Genomic DNA, 17,021 nt, shown 5'->3' with positions numbered 1-17,021 from the left:
ATCAGTTCTGAGGAAGGGTCAGCGGGCTTGAAATGTTAATTCTGTCTTTCCTTCATAGATGCTGCCACACCTGCTGAGCTTTTCCAGCAACTTTGTTTTTGCTCCTGATTTACAGCGTCCGCAATCCTTTCAGTTTTAACATTCCGGTGAATCTCTTCTGCATTCTCACTAGTGCGATCACATCCATTTCAAAGTGTGGTGATGAACTGCACACTGCACTGCAGTTGTGGCCTAACTTGCATTATATACATCTCCATCATAAACTCCTTTCTTTTGTATTCAATGTCTTGACTAATAAAGGTAAGCATCCCATTTTCCTTCTTACCCACCTTATCAATCTGTCCTGCTGCCATCAAGAGTCTGTGGGCATGCACATCAAGGTCCTTCTGATCCTCTATACCAAGGTCCTACCTTTCAACATGGACGTCTTTCCATTGTTATTCCCCAAAAAATGCATCACTCCACACTTTTCAGGATTAAGTTCCTTTTGCCACTGTTCAGCTCATCTGCCCAGCCTATCTATACCATCCTTCCTCCTCGCTATTTACGACACCAATAATTTTCTTGTATTCTGCAAACTTACTAACTATATCTCCTCAATCCATGTCTAGATCGCTAATGTACACAACAAACAGCAAAGGACTTGGCACCAAATGATGTGGCATGTAACTGAACACAGGCTTCCAGGCATAAAAACATATCATTCAACTATCATCTTCTGCCTCCTAAGCCAATTTTGAATCAAATTTGCCCCGAGTTGCACAGGCTCTTAGCCTCTTAGATAGTTTGCTATGTGAGACTTTGTTACAAACCGTACTAAAGTTGATACAGACTACACCAACTGAACTACCCTCATCTGCACACCTAGTCATCCCCTCCAAAAAAAGTCCAATTTGTTTTGACGATTACACAACTTAAAACTCTTCTAAAAGCGAGGGTGTTTTAGAAATGTGATATTTTCCCCTGAATGAGTCAGTTGGGTAAATGAGGCAAGTTTCTATGTTTCTGGTCAAAATCCATTGTTTGTTTAGGAATTAGATGGAGGCTATCAGTGGCTCTTCAGTCATAATGAATATCGATTAGGTCTTCCCTTATCAATGCAGTGGTGGACATAGAAGTAAAAACTGAAATTACTGGACAGGCTCAACACACCTGGCAGCATCTGTGCAGAGAAAATAGAGTCAATGTTTTGGGTCCAATGATTCTTCTTCAGAACTGATTTGAAAGGTTTACTCCGCTCTCTCTCTCCACAGATGCTGCCAGACCTGCTGAGTCTCTCCAGCAATTTCTGTAAAATTATTTTCTCAAAGCTAAGTACTGCAGATTCAGGGGATCTGAAATAAAAACTTCAATATCTGCAGTTCTTTGTATTTTTTTCTTGCCACAGAGGTCTGTGCACTCATTGTCTGATTACTATGCTTGCAGTGTTCATGCAGTTAGCGGGTGAGAAATTCCAACAGGGTCATCTATTTCGCTTTGTCTGTAATTATTGTAGGAAATTTCTAGACTGTGGCCAACTTGTCAATTGTGTGATTGGCAGCAGCCATTTTAGTTCAGCAAAGTCGATTTAAAAAAAACAAGCTTAGATTAAAAAAAATCGTTATGCTCCAAGAAGGATCAAGAGGCCAGAGTGTTTGATAGCAGGAGCTTTACCAAGGAGATGTTTACAGACGATAACGTTAGACTGAATAGTTTCCGGCTCAAAATTACCAATGATATCATCTTTAGATCATGTGATCAGATTCTTAAAGTGACAGCCCAGCATCTTTATGAAAATATACAACATTCCTTCTCCCTTTCATCACAGGTTCCTACAATGAAAACATTCACAATCATTCATCAATATTTACAATCATACATATAACAATCAGCAAGTAAGACAATCCAGAGGATAAGAGCATAAGATATAGGGGCAGAATTAGGCCATTTGGCCCATCGAGTCTGTTCCATCATTCGATCATGACTGATACGTTTCTCAAGCCTTTCTCCTGCCTTTCGCCCGTAAGACTTGATCCCCTAACCAATCAAGAACTTAACTAGCTCTGTCTTAAATACACTCAGTGAATTGGTCTCCACAGCCTTCTGTGGCAATGAGTCCCACAGATTCAGCACCCTTTGAAGAAACTCCTTCTCAACTCAATCCTAGAAAGTTGTCGCTTCAATCTGAGAATGTTGACTCCTGTGCGGCTGTCAGTGCACCTCTTGTAGCTGTTTATTTTTTGTGTTGGTTTTGCTCTTGGTCTGGTAGGTTTGGTAGTATTTGGCTCCTGAGCATGGGGCTCAACCACTAATGGTTTATGTTTCATGTTTCAGGTTCTGCCACATCCACATGGCTTCAACGTTGTCTCTCCAGCACAGTAACATTCTCCCCTGGTTTTAGTTTCTCTGGATCCTCCTCCTGAAGTCCTCCAGTGGGAGTCCAGAGCCTCACGTATCTACATCACCACTCTATCTTGAATGGCAGCATCGGAAGACAAGCCTGGACCCTGTTGGTCGACTTGGAGCCAGTTGACCCCATTGGTCAACTCAGACTCAGGACCCATCAGTCAATGTCCAGCATCGGAGGAGGTGTGGAACCTGTGCAGCTTGACTGTCTCCATCTCGAAAGCGGCAGACACAGAAACAACAACACCAGTGGCAACAGAAAAGGAGCACATTGCCAGGACCCTGGGGATGATATTGGATGGCAGTGACTGGAGGAGCGGAGAGGGAAAGATGAACTTTTAAAGCTGCTTCATTTTTAGCAATATCAATTTAATATTAATTTATTCAGTATTTTTCCATTTATACAATTTATTCAGTAACATATTCTGTAATCCAAGATGGTGCCAGAGCGTGGCAACATTATCCACTTTCTACTGTACCTAGGTGCAAGTGACAGTATTAAATAAATCTAAATCTAAAAATTAAATAAACCTAACTCTCTTAGTGTTTTCGCACAATGCTGTGGGACTCTCCACTGAGGTACTATTTTCTTCAGATGCTCCAGTTACTGCTTTGACGTCAGGTATATCTAGGCCTCTATTTGGCACGGTTATTTTTGGATCTTTAATTGATGCAGTCCCTGGCCTATTTGTTCTGGTTGCCAAGAGCTGATCTACATGTCTTTTCCATGCTATCTCATCTGTCATCTGTGTGTTGCATGAGTCATATAGATCCACAGCACAGAAGAAGACTCTTCAGCCCATTGTATCCATGTCAGTCAAAGAAACAGCAGGAATGTGGTCCAGTTTGTGCTACAATGATGGCTGGTACCCAATTTTCGCCAGTCGTGCAATTCCTCACCAACACCTCTTGATCTTTTTGGAAAGTGCAGCATTTGGCCTTGTTCACTCTTTGGAAAACATGATCCTTTTAGACTGTAAGAACATAAGAAACAGGAACAGGAGTAGGTTGCAGTTCAATGAGATCAAGGCTGATCTGACATGCTTCACATCCACTTTCCTGCTTTTCCCCCATAGCCCTTCATTCCCTAACTGCTCAAGAATTTATCCATCTCATCCTTAAATATACATAAGGACTCTGCCGCCACATCTCTCTGTGCTAAGGAGTTCCAAAGATTCTCAACCTTCTAAGGAAAGAAATTCCTCCCCATCTCAGTGTTGAATTGGACCCAGATTCTCCCATGAAGGGAAATATCCACTCAGCATTTACCCTGTCAAGCACCTTAAGAATCCTACATGTTTCAATGAGATCATTTTTCATTCTTATTTTTCTAAAGTCCACTGAGTAGAATCTCAACCTGTTTAACCTTTGCTCATAAGGCAATCTCTCCATGCTAGGGATCATCCTAATGAATTTTCTCTGAACCGCCTCCAATGAAATAATAAGTTTCTTTTTACAAGGGGACCAAAACTGCACATGGACCCAGTCGGGAAGGGGGGTGGGGGAGTAAGACCACGTGTGGAAAAGCCCCAATGTGGAGCGAATGTGTGCTGTAGACTAAAGATTATCTTTTAACTTTATTTCATTTTACTCTTTTATGCTATGAAGAACTGCAGTATAGAACTTTAGCCTTTTATTACTTCTCTAGTTTTGTACCTAATCTATTTTAGTACCTAAGATTTGTAATTAGTTACTTTGTAGGTAAAATGGTGTCGTGCGTGGCGACATTGTACACTTTTCACTCTATTCTTGTATTTTTGTATTAGAGTACAGATGACAACTAAAAATAATTCACCAGCACTTTGTGCAGTTGTAGTAAGACTATCCTAACCTTAGACTCCTTGAAATAAGGGTCAACATTCTATTTTTGATTAGGCCACTTGCCAATATATCAGCAGTCTGTCCTCGCACAGTATAAATCTTGCTTTCCTTTACATTTGTATTTCTTGCCAATTTCCCAGATGGATATAAGACAAAAAGCTTCAATGAAGTTAATTATTATCTGGATATGCAAGTTACCTTTATAACTTTCAAAAGTGAATTGAATAGTTATCTGAAGAGGAGATATTTGTAGTATAGGGGATTCAGCTGGATGCTCTTTCACAGAGCACAGGCATGATGGGCTAAATGACCTCCCCCATGAGTAATGATTCCACTTGATGAGGCTCTGCTGAGGTCAGTTTGCCAGATTGCGAGGTTCCCAACTCCATCATCAGCCTAGTATCTCCTATGTGGCTCAGTGTCTTCAGGTGTTTCACTGCATTAAAGCTACTCTATAATCTCAAGTTACTATTGTGAATATCAGCAGAACATCTAGATGTAATGATTGATTTAATCTGTCTGGCAAGCTTTTATGTGGAATAACACTGAGTGTGGCAAAGATGGGTAACAGATCATAATAATCATCATGTCACTGGAGCTGCAAGTGTCTGCCATCCCATGGCTTGTTACTGTGAGGTTAGACATGTCTGTGGGGATCCTTTTTACCAACATATTCATCATGTTGTATCTTATAAGAGTTTTGTTGATTTGGAAGGAACTTCAAATGGTGTCGAGATGGACAGAGGGATCCACAATGTAAATCAGAAAGTTGGAAATATTATTTCAGTGCAACAGTCAATGAGTGCTAGTTTTGGCTTCAATCTTTCAATCAAGAGGCGACCAGTTCAGGATATACTCTACAGCCTGATCCACATAATTGGGCCAATGCAATACTGAGAATACTGCTTTGTCAGAGGTACTGTTTTCAGATGAGCTGTTAAACAGAATCTCTATCAGCCCAGTCAGGGTGTTAGAAAAGATCCCAGGGCACTATTTGAGAAAAGCTGGGGAATTTTCTCTGGAATCCTCATCAATATTTATCCACAAAACAGACTATCTGCTCATAATTATACTGCTTGTTGCTTGTGGAAACTTGTTTGCTGCTTTGCTACTCTGAATGGTCATTGCCAGACTTTGACATTCTCTAAGTAATGTCTAGAAAAGCAGGAAAAAAGACTTGCATGATGTAACACTTTTCAAAACCTTCAAATGTCGTGAAGTATTTTATTGCCAGTGAAGTGCTTTTGAAATGGAGCCACTGCTGTAATGTTAGAAACAAAACAGACAACATATGAACATGGAACAAAAGTAGGCCACTTGGCCCTGTGAGCCTGCTCCACCATTCAATAAGATCATAGTTGCCCTGATTTTAACATCAACTCAACATTCCTAAATATTCCAATAATATTTCATCCCAACCAACGTTCTGCACAGCAAGCTCCGACAAACTACAATGTGATAATGATGATAGATCAATATTGACCAACACCAGGGAAAAGTTTGCTGCTATATTTTAAAATAGTGCCAGTGGGATATTTTAGGCTCAACTGAAAGGGAAGTCAGGGCCTAAAGTCTCTACCAAAAGGCAACAGCTCCAACAGTTTAACATTGGAATGTCAGCATTAGCTTTACTGCTCCCACCTTGGAATAGGACTTTTTGGGACAAGGATATTTAAAAAAGACTGACATTTTCATTTTCATTCTCCGTTGCTTTTAAAGTGGGGTAGACTTTCTTCCCCAACTGCTTCCTGTGCTAAGGGTGGGTAGGGAATTTGAATCAGACATTGACCCAGTGATGAATAAGGGCTGACAATATCTGCCTGAATTGAGATGCTGTAAGTCTTGGAGGTGATGGTTTTCACATGGCGTGCTGTCCTCATCCTTCCTGGTGGTGGAAATGCACTGGCCAGGATGGCCTTTTTTCTGTGCTGTAAGATCTTAAAAATACATATCAGTATAGAATAGTTACAGCACAGAGAGAGGACATTCAGTCCATGGTGTTGTCTGCTGGCTCACTGAAACAGCACCTCACCTAAAGCCTGCAGCAATGTGACAAATGGAATTCAACATAGAAAAATGAGAGGTAGTACTCTTTGGAAGGGCTAACAAGGCAAGGGATTATAAGTGAATGTAAGACCCTATAAAGTACTGAAGATCAGAGGGATGCTGCTTTACATAACCACGGTTCCTTTAAAGAATTTCACAGTCTTCCAGTCTGAGGTTGCACAAATGTTTTATACAAGCATAATACTACTTCCCTAGTTTTGTCTTCCACACCCTTACTTATAAAACACCAGCTTTATAGATTCCTTTCTTAACTTGACCTGCTCCCTTGAATGACCTCTGTAATGCACCCCCAGCTCTGCATGGTCCAGTGAACTCCTTAGAATTGTACCATTTATTCTATGTTATCTGTGAACTGAAACTGAAATTGATAGATTTTTATAAGATAATGATTATGTAACCAAAATGGGTAGATGCAGCTGAGATATGGATCAACCACGATCTGATTGAATGATGGATCAACTTCAAAGGGCTAAATGGCCTTGTCTGGTTCCTATGATGATTCTATCTACATAAGCACACTTTCACTTCCACCCTCAGAGAGCAAGTGGGAAAGACAAATCTCAATCAGAATTTACCATTTTGACAGGCATTTCTTTAAGATGCAATAAGACAGGTTGTGGCTGTTTTTCATGTGACCCCTTCTGTGTTGGGTGGAGCAAGATCTCTCCCAATGGGTTCACCTGCAGCCCCACCATCCTCCCCTCAAACTCATTCCCACTTACCTGTATCCTGGAACATCAGGGTCTCGTCAAAGTAAAATTGGTCAGCAGTCAATACTGAAGGAGCGCTAAGAAGAACTTGCCATCTTGTGAAAGGGACGGCAAGGTATGGCTTCAAAGTGGTAATTAAAAGGTGATAGCCAGGCAATAAATCTGGTGGCAGAGCAAGGTACAGTTAATATAAATTCTGCTTATTCAAGGGACAAAACTGTATCAGAGAGAAGTGGTTTTGGGAGGGTCAAAAATGAAATTCCTGCAGAGCCTGGAGCCTTTCCCAACAAGGATCGAAGATGGTTGTGGCTGTTAGAGGGTAATTACTGCTAGCTCAGTGTTAGCCATGACACTCTGTCATTGGTACTATCATCTCTGAATTGGAAAGTTGGTATCAACTCATATTCCAAAGGCCTCAGTATGAATACCTAAGCTGACATTCCTCATGCAGGGCTAGACAGCTGTCTTTCAGATAGGATATTAAACTGAGATCCTCTCAGGTGAATATGAAGAATCCTTTGGCCTGATTTTGACAATGATAAGACAAGTTATTGCCTCTGACCTGGCCAATATTAATTCCTAAAACAACATCACCAAAAATACATCATCTGATCATTATCACACTGCTGTCTGAGGTAGTTTACTGCCTGAAAACTGGTGACCCTGTTTTCCATCTGACACCTGTAACTACAACTCAGGGGCACTTCACTGCTTGTTGAATGATTTAGGGCATCCTTGAAAGGAGCTGTACAAACCTGAGTCTATTTTGAACAGGTTCAGTCAAGGAGTTCCTTAGGGAAAAATCCTCATTCCAACTGCCGTAGGCTGTTTTAGGTTGTTATAAGGTCAAGGCTGCATCAGTTCCTGACACTCCATAGTATGGAGCTCCATTCATAACTTCTCTCGACAATGAAAATTCCAAAATCACCATCGGTAGTTTGGGAATAGCATTCAGTGCTTGGCAGATAGGAATTAGCTAACACTGGTGTTATGCATCTGGTGATGTTAAAATTGGACAAGAGAAGGCTCCACCATTTCTGGCAGCTGTTCAGTGGCTCCATCAATGTTGGGTGTGTGCTATCATCAACATCATAGGCAGAGCTCTGGAGCCATGCTCCCATAAAATAAATTGGAAACATCGATGTTTGCTCTGGCAGTGAGGAGTGCAGAGTCAGGATATTTCCTGGGTGCACAAATCTGCCTTAGGAGAAAGTGGCTGGAAAGTTAAGATCCTCTTTTTGGGATGGTGGGGTTCTCTGAGAATTCAGCCAGGTGATGCTGCAATGAAAGTGAACCTGCCAGGTGTGGAGGTAGCCTTCTGAGGAGGCCTATCTCAATGCCATGACATTTGATGATATTATTAAAAAACTTGAAGAAATAAACAGTGATCCAGCCCTCACCCCCATACTCCCGATTGTCATGCCTGCTCCCCGCCACCTAACTCACATACACGCCATGCCCCTATACCCACACCTGTGATTCCTTACACACCCCATGCCAAACTCATGACACCCAATCATCCTCAAAGCCTTTTATATTCCCTATGTTGACTTAGTATCAACTCATGCCAAGTCATGACTTCCACACACCTATCTTTTGTCCTTAGTGCCACGTTACCAACTTACCCCGTACTCATCATGGGTAACCACAGGAGTTGTGCAGACATGAAATAAACTTGAGTCTCATGAATCACTATTTAAAACAAAAAAGAAACTCAATGATTAAAACAAAATAAATATCTTAAAATTCTTCCATCAAATCTATTATGTAAATACACATTTCATTTAATCCTTTAGATCTTAACAACTGATGGTCTCAAAATATTCAGCGTCATCTCCTCAGATACTGAAACAGTCTCTATTGACCTAAGGCAAGATCTGTACCACATCTTGGTTTGGGTTGATGAGTGTTAACTGAGTTTGTGCCACATAAATGGCAAGCATTGACCATTGCCTAAAAAAAACCTTTTCTTGATATTCAATTACATTATCATTACTAAGTCTCCACTATCCACATCTTGGGAGTCACCAGAAACTCAACTGGACCCACCAAGTAAATACTGTGACTACAAGAGCAGATCAGAGGCTGGAATGCTGCAGCATGTGGGATGGCTCAGTGGTTAGCACTGCTGCCTCACAGTGCCAGGGACCCAAGTTCAATTCCACCCTTAGTGATTCGCTGTAAGGAGTTTGTAATTCTCCCTGTTTCTGTGAGGATTTCCTCTGATAGTCCTAAAATGTGCAGGTTAGGTGGATTGGCCATGGGAAATGCAGGGTTACAGGGATGGTGTAGGTCTGGGTGGGCTGCTGTTTGGAGAGTCAATGTAGATTTGATGGGTCAAATGGCCTGCTTCCACACTGTAGGGATTCTATGATTTAAGCAACTCCACCTAACTTCTCAAAGCCTGTCCCCCAAGGCACAACTCAGGAGTACGAAGGAGTACTCTACAACTTCAACATTACACAAGAAGTATGATCCAGGACAAAGCAGCCCACTTAATTGGTTCCCCATCCATTATCTTCAACACTCACACCCTCCACCGCCAATGCTCAGTGACAGAATGGGAACACCACCAACGAAAAGTTCCCCTCCAAGCCACATACCACTCTGTCAGAATAAATCACCATTGCTTCTGAACAGCAGTAAGGGATTTATAATATGTCAGCCCAGTCCACAATAGTCATTCCCTAGAGTAAATTAACAAAAACTAAATACTGACTCTCTTATGAAAACCAACGTTTTTATTCTATAACCACTTGGGGCTGTCAATCTTTTCATTTAACACACCCCATTGCGAAAATGTTACATTATGAAATCAGTCATCCAATACAAATCTTATAATTACTTGTTTATTAAGAAAACACAGGCTGAAATATTAATTATTATTAAAGAGTAACATACTTTTATTGGTCGGGATTGTACAAAAATGTGGTCAAATTTTGATTGGCACGCTATGCTTGTCAGGTAGTGGAAAAATCCCAAACTTTAAATTTGATACCAGCTTTCAGAGGATCATTTAGCAGAGTCATAATAGAAGGTGTGGTACTCCTACCTAAAGCAAGGAGCTGGAATCAGTATTTTTTAACACTTGTAGATGTTTCAACAAGATTCTGTCAAGTAATATTTTGAGGAAAAATTGCCACAAAAATGGCATGGAAAATTAGTTCAGCTTTTGACAAGGTATGGATTAACTGAAGAAAGTCAATCAAATTGAAAGTTCAAATCTTATATTGTAAAGTCAAAGAACTGATGACTAGTTTCAGAATAAAACAATTTACATCTTTCATTCAACATCTGCTATCTTAAAGTGCACAAGAAAGATGGCAGTAAAAATCGAAGGGGTGGTAGGAACTGCAGATGCTGGAGAATCTGAGATAACAAGTTGTAGACCTGGATGAACACAGCAGGCCAAGCAGCATCAGAGGGACAGGAAATCTGACGTTTCAGGCCTAGACCATTCTTCAGAAAGGGTCACCAAAAATGCATGATCAAACCTGAAGAAGGGTCTAGGCTCAAAACATCAGCCTTCCTGCTCCTCTGATGCTGCTTGTCCTGCTGTGTTCATTCAGCTCTACACCTTGTTATCTCAGTAAAATTCGAAGACCATGATTATAGCTTATTGTCAAGAATGTCCTAATGATTGGGCAAGGGAACTCCTTTATCACCATTTCGGATTAGGGGCAGTAATAATGTGTCTGCAGGATTTGAACTAATACATAGCATGAGGTGACAGGACCGTTTAAAACAAGTTCAGTTGAATTTCTGGTTAATGGTAATCCCCAGGATGTAGATAGTGGGGGATTCAGTGAAAGTAACATTATTGAATTTCAAGGAACAGTGGTTAGATTGCTTTATATTAGAGATAATCATTGCTGGAAGTTTGTGTAGTAAGGTTGTAACTTGCCACTTCTTGGCCCAAGCCTGGATATTGTCCAGGATTGTTATATTTGAACGTGGGCTGTTTCAGTATCTGAGGAGTGATAAATGGTGCTGAACATTGTGTAATCATCAACTTCTCCACTTCTGACCTTATAATGGAGGAAAGGTCATCGAGGAAGCAGTTGAAGACGCTTGGGTCTAGGGGACCTTCCTGAGGCATTCCTGCAGGAATCTTGCTGAAGATTGCCGAGAGTTCTTCAGTCATATATTTTGCACTGATGTTTTCAATCATTGAGGATGGGATATTTATAGAGCTTGTTCCTCCAGTGAGTTATATAATTGTCTACTGCCATTTATGACTGGATGTGGCAGGACTGCAGAGTTTACATCTGATCCATTGATTGGGGGATCACCTAGCTCTGTTGATCACTTGCTGCTTATGCTCCTACTGTAAGTAGTCCAGTTTAGAAGCTTCACAAGGTGGACTATTCATTTTGGGTATGCCTGGTGCTGCTCTTGGCATGGTCTCTTGCATTCTCCATTGAACCAGTGTTGATCCCCTGGCTTGATAGCAATGGCTGAGTGGGGGACATGCCGGGCCATTAGGGTGCAGATTGTGCAGGAGTACAAATCTGCTGCTGTTGTTGGCCCACGACACCTCATGGATGGTCAGTCTTGAGTTGCTAAATTTGTTCAAATTCTGTCTCATTTTGCATGGTGATAGTGTCACAGAAAACAATGGAGGGTATTCTTAACATGAGAACAGGAGCTTGTCTGCTGAAGGACTCTGTGATGGTCACTTTTACCGATACAGTCATGGGCAGATATATCTGCAGCTGGTAGTTTAGTAAGGATGATGTCAAGTATGTTTTTCCCTTTTGTTGGTCCCCTCACTGCCTGCTGCAGACCCAGTCTAGCAACTATCTCCTTTAGGACCCGACCAGCTCATTCTGTTGTACTGCTGCCGAGCCGCTCTTGGTGGTGGACATTAAAATCCCCATCCAGAGAACATTTTTGCCCCAATGCCACCCTCAGTGCTTCGTACAAGGATCGTTCAACATGAAGGAGTACTGATTCATCAGCCTAAGGGTGGATGATACATGGTAGCCAACAGGAAGTTTCATTGCTCATGTTTAATCTGAAGCCATGAGGCTTCATGAGGTGAGGAGTCAATGTCGAGGACTCAGAGGGCAACTCCCTCCTGACTGTCTACCACTTCTGCTGAGTCTGACCTGCTGGTGAGACAGGACATATTCAGGGATGGTGATGGTGGTGTCTGGGGTGTTCTCTGTAATGTATGACTCTGTGAATGTGACGGTGTTTGGCTGCTCCTTTACTGGTCTGTGAGATATCTCTCCCAATGTTAAAAAACATTTGAAAGCTGCTCAACAATCATTGAAAATTAGAAGTGAATAAATAGCTGAGGTTTGAAATATTGTCACTAGAATCAAGATGTTACATATCTCTGGGAAACTATTAAAAGCCAGGTTAGCTGGACCTTATCAATCACAAAGAAGCTCAAGACTAATGCAGTGAGTACTTCATTCAGTGAGTGAATTATATTAACATTTTATAGAGATATTATGTCGGGGTGAAGAATAAGTCATGAGAAAAGGGTACTTATGGTAGAAAATGAAATAGAAAGTGAAATTGAAATATAATTGAAGACTTGAACATATTGGAGAATGAATCAGAAATTGAGAATTGAAAGATTGAACCTCAAACTATCAGGTTGGATGATATGGAGTTTCTTTTTAAAAATTCATTCACAGGATGTGAGTATCACTGGTAGGCACAGCATTTATTGCCCATTCCTAATTGCCCAGAGGGCAGTTCAGAGTCAACCACATTGCTCTGGCTCTGGAGTCACAGGTAGGCTAGACCAGGTAAGGATGGCAGTTTCCTTCCATAAAGGACATTATTGAACTAGTTGGGTTTCTCTGACAATCAACAATAGTTTAATGGTCACAATTAGACTCTTAAAAGTTCACACGACATTATGTTTATCTTTCAGAAAACTCTCAAAGTCACTAAAACGCTGGTATGAAATCATGTCATTTGGGAATCGGAAAGGAAAAAAACAGTTTTGGCTGATCATGATCCCAAAATAGGAGCTACATTACCAACAACAACATCATATACGCAATTTAGAGAGAGGAGCTCATGTGAGGAAAGAGATAAAATAAATGAAAGAACTATGGATGCTGGAAATCAGAAACAAAATCAGAAATTGCTAGAAAAACTCAGCAGGTCTGGCAGCATCTGTGAAGAGAAAGCAGAATTATCATTTTCACTTCAGCGACCCTTCTTCAGATAACAGTTCTGAACAGAGTCCTGAAGAAAGGTTACAGGACCCAAAACATTAACTCTGCTTTCTCTCCACAGAGGAAAGAGATAAAGTGGTCACAAAGATTCTGTACTATTTCTGCAAAAGTAACATGGTAAAAAAATTAAAACTCATATCCTATTCCAAATTTCAAAAGATGCATTAAATGAATTGGACACCCATGAACTGACAGATAGAACCTGAGAAATATCCACTTTTGGAATATCAGAATGACTTTATCATTGCAAAGTCATGCTGTTTGGGATGGAAAATGAAGTAACAAAATTCCATGATTCACCAACAAAGTAGTTGAAGGACCATAATTATATTGTGCACTTCAAAGATTTAGTTGTTTTTAGCCAAACTCAGGATGAACAATAACACTACTTGACTAAATTGTTGAATCAGCTGCAGAAAGGCAATTTGGTTACAAATCTAGCTAAAGACAAAATCACTGAGGCAAAGGTGGCTGATTTGGAGCACACTGTGGGGCAAAACCAAGTAATATCTAGAGAATTGAAAGTAAGGACTGTTTTGGATTTTCCCAAGCCTAGGACAAAACGTGAAATTTTGCATTTCTTGGCACAAATTGTTTCAAGACAAATTTGCCCTGACCTTCGCTGTTGTCAATGCACCTTTAATGAATTTGTTGAAGAAAGGTAGAAAGTTTGAATGGATACAGGACTGTCAGAGTGCATTTGGAAATATGAAAGCTGTGCTGACAACCATGCCAGTTTTAGCTGCATCGAGTTATGAGAAATCATTGAAACTGGCTGTTGATGCCTGCAATATCAATGTGGGAGGTGATTTCTGTAAGATGATAAAGCAGGGATCGATTATCTTGTCAGTTATTTTTCAAAGAAACTGACTGCACGTCAGCAAATACAGCCAACAATTGAGATGAAAACATTGAAACTTGAGTTGGCTCCACATTATTTTGGAATATACATCACCAAAATTGTGGAAGATTTTGTCATTTTTATGGAACTTGATTTCCTTGGACTTACAAAGACTTATAATCATTCTAGTGAAGCTTAATTCTCAACCTGCATCATTTGAAAATTGTTTATATGCCAGGAAAATAAAATGTTGTAGCAAGTGCTGTGGTGCTTACATGACATATGATTGCTGTGCAACTCATAGTATGTCTAATGTCAGCAGGTTACGACTAATCATATGACATACAAGTAATGTTAATATAAATTTTGATAGCTAACAAATATGCCTCTCATAGATATATTTTTATTCTTCTTTGGGGCAAAGTATGATTTATGTACGTTTTAATCTAATGTATTTTGGAGTTTGGATTCTTAAGTAGTGGCATGAGAGTTTTGGAGTGTGTGTTTCTTTGGAAGTAATGATCAACTTAAAAATGTTTCAAGTTTTTAAAAAATGCAGTATAAGAGAAAGAGAATCCTTGGAATTTTCATTGGAATTAGTTTGCTTTCAGAGAGTTTTACAAGAGAACAGAATAAATATTAAAGAGCTTTTTTTTCTGGTTTTCACTTAGAAGGATCAGGATTAGGCAAAGCACCCATAGCTTGCCAAGTTTTTGGCTTCAGTTCACAGATGTCCTGGTTGAAACCAGATACATGAAACAGTTTCTCCTAGAGGAAGAAGTTCATAAAAATTAGGAATTAGCTTATCTCTGTACAAGACTTTTAGTTTGAAAATTCTAGACTAGACGCGTTGGTTAGAACCTGAAAAAGTCTACGCTCAATTGTGTGAATACTCATGAGACTATCAAACTTTGAAGACTGGGAATTTAAAACAAAGTTAAGTCAAACCGATAAATGTAATAGAGAAGGGAAATCTTACTAGAGTATTGCAAAGAGGTGCTATTGTTTTTCTACTAAGTTTTTAAAATGTTTTTAAACTGTTATATATAAACAGCTGGGTTCATTGTATCTTTTGTGTAGCAAACTTCTATTGTTAAAACCAGATCTGCAGCATTGCATACTTGTTTTTAACTAAAAGACCACTTTGCTAATTTGAGAAAAAGAGGTGATCTATCCAGCCAGATTTCAGTCTTGGATCTGACTTGTCCAAAAATAACAGTAGCTGAGATCACAACAATATAAATTCAGAAGAAATATACAAACAGAATCAAGTTAATTAACATGAGTGGATAACAGTCAAGAAACAAAATCACGGCTTATGTAATATGTAAAATCCAATTGAAACCAAGTATGATCGTTAACTATGGATTAATAAAGAGAATATATACTGGGGTATTCAATAAATCTACTGTATTCCCGACAAGTAGACATAAGCGGACAATGCAATTCTGAGCATATTACCAAGCTGATTTTATTTGTAGTGATTCTAACTGGATCTGCCTTTTTTATTTATAGATTTTTTTTTAAAAAGTAAATTAAAAAGCATGTTTAAGACATAACTTAATGTTGTATAATGCTGTCTGGCAATGACCAGAAGACAGCAGTATTCATTGCAAAACATGTCTAATATTTTGTACGTTAACATCACACTGAAAAGTTGCTGTTAAAGGGGCAGATGGGTGGCATGAAACGGTAAAAATGAAATGACATATTCAGTAAGTCCCTGCTTGATTTCACAATCATTTTCCAAAACTCAGAACACTTGAATGTCTGAATTTGACTTCAAATATATTTTGACTGAAATTGATTTGAAAGAAAGCACATGCATGCATATAGGACTTTTCAGAACTTTGGGGTATGGCAAACTAATTTACATCCAATTATGTAATTTTGAAAAGTAGTCACTGTTGTAATGTAGGAAACTCGACAACCAACTTACACAGAGTAAGAGCCCAGAAATAGCAAAATGGCCATGACCAGATAATCTGTTTTTGTGATGTGGATTGATAGATAAATATATTGGCTAGGTTACTGTGATAACTCCACCATGCTTATTTGAAATCGTAGAATCCCTACAGTGTAGAAGTAGGCCATTCGACCCATTAAGATCACACTGATCCTCTGAAGACAATCCCACCCTACCCCTGTAACTCTGCATCTCCCATGGCTAAATCACCTAGTCCACCCATCCCTGGGCACAATGGATAAATTGCATGGCCAATCCACCTAACCTGCACACCTCTGGACTGTGGGACGAAACTGGAGCACCTGGTGAAAACCCTCATAGGCACAGGGAGAATGTCTAAACTCTGCACAGACAGTCACCCAAGGGTGGAATCGAACTCAGGTCCCTGGTGTTGTGAGGCAGTAGTGCTAACCACTGACCCACCTTGCCAGTCAGTAGGGATCTTTTATGTCCAATTGAGACAGCAGACTAGACTTGGGTTTAATATCTTACCCAAAAGGTAAATTGCTACTAAATGAGGCGGATAATTCAGCACACCACAAATCTTGTTTGAAACTTGCAGTGAAAAGTAGCACAGCAAACATTCATAAACTGGCAACTATGGGACCAGGAGTATGCCTGTTGATCAAATATTCTGGATAATCTAGAGGTCCACATAATTAATGTAAAGCCACTAAGCACTAGAAACCTATTGCAGGGGGCATACACATCGCTGTCATATTTTGTTTACTACATAAGTCACTTAAATAGTAATGCAACTTTGCCTTGAATAAAACCTACCGAACCTTCTCACTTGAACCTTCAAGTGACTTACTCGGACATTGCATAGATTGTGGTATTTGAGGAGAAATTGGCAAAAAACTGAATCAACTGTTGATATTTTGTGTGGCCATTTGATTGAACACCAAGTATATTTAAATTGAGGTAAATTATTAAAACACCATAATAATAAAGGGCAGAACAATTCAGTAAACATTATGGTATTTGAGGTATATAATATTTGCCGTGTTATTGAGAGTGCTGGTTCA

General features: G+C 39.8%; 1 protein-coding gene across 4 annotated transcripts in view; it reads right to left on the bottom strand.

Annotated features, from left to right (window-relative positions):
* The window catches only part of LOC125452515 (KH domain-containing, RNA-binding, signal transduction-associated protein 2-like), a 507,520-nt gene that overhangs the window by 45,127 nt on the left and 445,372 nt on the right, over positions 1-17,021 (bottom strand). The window contains exon 12 of one of the 4 annotated variants that reach the window (XR_007247564.2): positions 1,419-8,675. The exons of the other annotated variants lie outside the window; for them this stretch is intronic. The gene's annotated coding sequence lies outside the window, so the exon portion shown is untranslated. Of the gene's footprint in view, positions 1-1,418; positions 8,676-17,021 lie in introns of those variants that run through there. 4 annotated transcript variants of the gene reach the window in all.

Source organism: Stegostoma tigrinum, chromosome 4, assembly GCF_030684315.1.
Source record: "Stegostoma tigrinum isolate sSteTig4 chromosome 4, sSteTig4.hap1, whole genome shotgun sequence".
Lineage (NCBI taxonomy): Eukaryota > Metazoa > Chordata > Chondrichthyes > Orectolobiformes > Stegostomatidae > Stegostoma > Stegostoma tigrinum.
The sequence above is the reverse complement of the archived record's forward strand: the minus strand, read 5'-3'. Positions and strand labels throughout refer to the sequence as shown.